Consider the following 4,352-nt stretch of genomic DNA (forward strand, 5'->3'; position numbering starts at 1 on the left):
TTGTTGTTGCAGTTTGGCCAGGGCTGGGTTTGAACATGCCACCCTTGGTATATGGGGCCAGCGCCCTACCTACTGAGCCACAGGTGCCCCCCATCTGGGGGTATTTTTGACTTAAACAAGGTTGCCACAAAACTGGGAGTACAAAAACAAAATGATATCACCAATATCTTAGGTGAAATCGACATACTTGAAAAATATAAGAGCCATATTAAGTAGATGGGATCTGATTTCAACAATTTGGAGAAGTACCCCAACAAAAGAAGCTACAGGAGGAACTTTCTAACTTAACAGCAATGGAGGATACTTTGAATGAGTTAATTAAGGATTGTGCTCAGCAGTTATTTGACTTAACAAATGACATAGAAAATGAAAGGCTGCCATATGTAACATACCAGGATATTCACAGCATTCCAATCTTCCATAAACAGATTGTTATTGTTGTTAAAGCTCCAGCAGAAACTAGATTGGATGTTCCAGTTCCCAAAGAAGATTCTATTACAGTACACATAAGGAGTACCAATGGGCCTATTGATGTCTGCTTGTGTGAAGTTGAACAAAGTAATCACGAAAAGTCTGAAGGTATCACCTCTTCACTTGAGAGCAGATAACCCAAATGCCCTAAGAAGAAAATTCTCAGTAAAGTGAAGAATTGCTTGAAGTGAGCAACTGATAGCATTTCAGAATTCGTGTATTGAGGGTTTTTTTTTTTTTTGAGCATTCTATGCAGGGGGGTTATGCATCAATATGACTCTCAGTGCATTAACTCATCCCTGCAGTTTTCTTCTCTGTTAGCAGCAGCATTAATGCTGGTATTATCTTTGAGTAGTTTACTACTTAGATAATTATGGTGTCCACATTTGAACACAACTCTTTCTATAATTATTCACTGCTTTTTGTCAGTGAAATAGACATCTAGGACCACACAAGATTCTCTCATACAAGGTAATTCTTTTTCAGTCTTCCAAAAATATCCCACATTTTGCTGTGTATAATGTGCATTGCTTTACTCAAATTTTCAGGTAAAAATAAGGGTGTATATTATACATGGGTAGTACTGTAAGGATGCATATTATACATGGGTAGTCATTTTATTTTATTTGTTTGGGGTTTTTCTGAGACAGAGTCTCAAGCTGTCACCCTGGGTAGAGTGCCGTGGCATCACAGTTCACAGCAACCTCCAACTCCTGGGCTCAAGCGAGTCTCCTGCCTCCATCTCCCAAGTAGGTGGGATTATAGGCACCTGCCACAACGGCTGGCTATTTTTTGGTTGCAGCCATCATTGTTGTTTGGTGGGTCCAGGCTGGATTCAAACCTGCCAGCTCAGGTATATGTGGCTGCACCTTAGCTGCTTGAGCCATAGGCACCAAACCTGCTTAGGCATTTTGTAATAGTATGCAGACATTTAAGAGGTAGAAATCACTTGTGGGGATGAAAAGCAAAGTCTGAATCAGTCTTTTAGAAAGACAAATAGTCAATAGGAAAAGTAGTTATGTCTACACACAAACTAGAAACTTAAGATGAGAAACAAGGCAGACAGAGATAGAAGAGCAAAGGGATTGCCAGCAGTAAACTTCAGCTTTTTTGTGTGTGTGTGCTGTAGAGTACTGTGGTGTCACAGATCACAGCAACCTCCAATTCTTGGGCTTAAATGATTCTCTTGCCTCAGCCTCCAAAGTAACTAAGACTACAAGTGCCTGCCACAATACCCCGCTATTTTTTGGTTGTCATTGTTGTTTGGCAAGTCCAGGCTGGATTCAAACCTGCCAGCTCTGGTGTATGTGGCTGGTGCCCTAGCTGCTGAGCTATGGGTGCTGAGCCAGTAAACTTCAGCTTTTAACAGTCACAGGGCTGGGGGAACAAATAATGTGTGGTGGTGGCTCAGCCCAGGCCTGCCAAACAACAGTGACGACTGCAACCAAAAATAGCCAGGTGTTGTGGCAGGTGCCTGTAGTCTCAGCTACTTGGGAGGCTGAGGCGGGAGAATCACTTGAGCCCAGGAGTTGGAGGTTGTTGTGAGCTGTGATACCACGGTACTCTACCAAGGGCAACAGCTTGAGGCTCTGTATCAAAAAACAAAAACAAAAAACAAAAAAACAAATACTGTGTGGTCAAGGAAATACTGTAAGGCTTTTGGATCAAAATGAAAAAAAGTCAGGCCAAGCTTCTTTATATAAGTCCTCTATGTCAAGAGCAAAGCTGTCTTCAAAGATTAACCCATTCAATTACTGAAGATCCTTATCAGGTTATGGCCAAGACTGAGCAGTTTTTTGAATTCCATTTCCCAAGAGAAACCTATATTTAGAAGCCAGCATAATCTTCTTCCTTCTTCTCAGTCGGAAGACTGAGCTAGTTGTGTATGGGGATGGGCAACTTAGAAAACAATATCCAACAAACTCAGCTCTTTCCCCTCAGAAAGTTGACACTGGTTCTTTTTGAATGAACAACTTCGCATAAAAAACTAACCAACCCATTAAATGAATTATGGAGCAACTCACCAAAGGAGAATGTGGTTATTGTAGGATTTGGAGGAAGAGTTTAGATAAATGATGGGCTTGAAGCAAAGCAGGTAGGACAGTATTTAAAGGGGTCAACTTCAAAACTAGACTGCAAAGTAGCCTCAAGCTCCTGTGTCCATAGGGATTACAAAGCTGAGATAGATGTGGAACATTGTACAGAGAAACCCTTCATCTGCTCCTGAGTTGGGAACCCCAGGTATCTTCTCTGTCAGTGACTCAGATCCTCTAGGCAAACTAAGGAATTTCATGTTACTAATTTAATTTCAAGGACTTGAGTTCCTGAGAGTGTGATTTTAGAGAACAAGTTTCTCAGTAAAAACATACAGTAGTTGCTCAAAGATGGTGACGCACGTGAGACTTTACAACTACAGTGACTTGAGAAGAAATATTCTTCCCTGATATTGGCATCTGTATCTATCATACCAACCTTGATGAATGGCAAGGCAGATTTTTTCTTTCTCCGTGTAAGCTAATTTTTTCAGTATCACATCTAAGCAAGGCATTTCCACTGCCTATGATTTGTCTACCATGTGTTTTCATAAAATGAAGTCTTTCTTCAGCTCTCATTAGGTCTAAGAAATTCTAGTAGTGCTACAAGCAGGAAAAACTAAGGTCATTTGTAATTTACAAATGATGAAACAGGAAAAAACTTTCTTGACCCTTAATCATACGAGAAAGGCAAACTCATGTGAATAAAAGTTAGGTTAGGGAAAAGTTATAGAGGCAAGTGACTGAGCAAGAGTATAGAAAAGGTTCGGTTAGCCAGAATAGAAAGAACTAGATAGTCTACTTATTCTACAGCAGCAGGAACCTTCCAGTGAAAACAGCTGACATTAAGAAAAAGGTAATCTCTTGATAACAATGAGAAAGTCCTTTGTTACTGATTTTTATGATTTAATTAAGGAAAGCCCCATACTATTAATTTTGGCCAACTAACTTCAGGGCCAAATACAAGTTACACTTGAAAGTCACTGACATTTGAATATGACTGAAATTTGAGTCCATTTCTACTGTCAAAGATGAGCAAGCATGCAAAGACTCCCCAGAAAATGGAGGGGAGTATTGCTATATCTTAGGCTGATTGAGTTAAGACCAAGAACTTAGGAACTTAGGAAAAATAAACAGTCTTGCTACCAAGTAATAGGCTTGCTACCCTACAAACATAGAAGCCAGTATGATGGCATCAACTTTTAAAAGCTTTATTACTGGCCAGGTGCAGTGGCTCACACCTGTAATACTAGCTCTGAGAGGCCAAGGCAGATGGATTGCTTGAGCTCAGAAGTTCAAGACCAGCCTGAGCAGGAGTAAGACCCCTGTCTCTTCTAAAAAGAAAAGAAAAAAAAAAAACCTAACCAGACATGGTGGCACATACCTGTAGCCCCAGATACTTGGGAGCATGAGGCAAAAGGATCACTTAAACCCAGGAGTTTGAGGTTGCTGTGAGGTACAGTGACCTGCCAAGGCACTCTACCCAGGGTGACAAAGTCTCACCTTTTGAGACTTAGTCTCAAAACAAAAAGAAAAACAAAAAACAAGAAAAAAGCTTTATTGCTAGTCAACTGGTAAGGAAATAGGAGGCAATACACAACTCTATCTGCTGATCTGGAGATGGGGTCAAGCTTTTATAACCTTTCTAACTAGTCCCTGGGGATGCTGATGTAGCCAGATTGCCAGGCTGGTGGTATTAACAGTTAGGAGGGTAATGCCCTTTCTATGGCACACACACATGCAGTTTTGGTTCCTCTTTACTTGTAACAACTTAAGTAGTGGTTAATCAGTTTGAGCTGGTCTCATGGTTACAAGTCCCTCCTTTTTTTTTTTTTTTTTTTTTTTTTT

General features: G+C 40.5%; 1 pseudogene; it reads left to right on the forward strand.

The window, feature by feature from the left end:
* Nucleotides 1-293: 293 nt before the first annotated feature.
* LOC100966210 lies at nt 294-608 on the forward strand (annotated as a pseudogene).
* The last annotated feature ends 3,744 nt before the right edge of the window (nt 609-4,352 follow it).

Source organism: Otolemur garnettii, unplaced genomic scaffold, assembly GCF_000181295.1.
Source record: "Otolemur garnettii isolate 467f Iridium unplaced genomic scaffold, OtoGar3 scaffold00192, whole genome shotgun sequence".
NCBI classification, from domain to species: domain Eukaryota; kingdom Metazoa; phylum Chordata; class Mammalia; order Primates; family Galagidae; genus Otolemur; species Otolemur garnettii.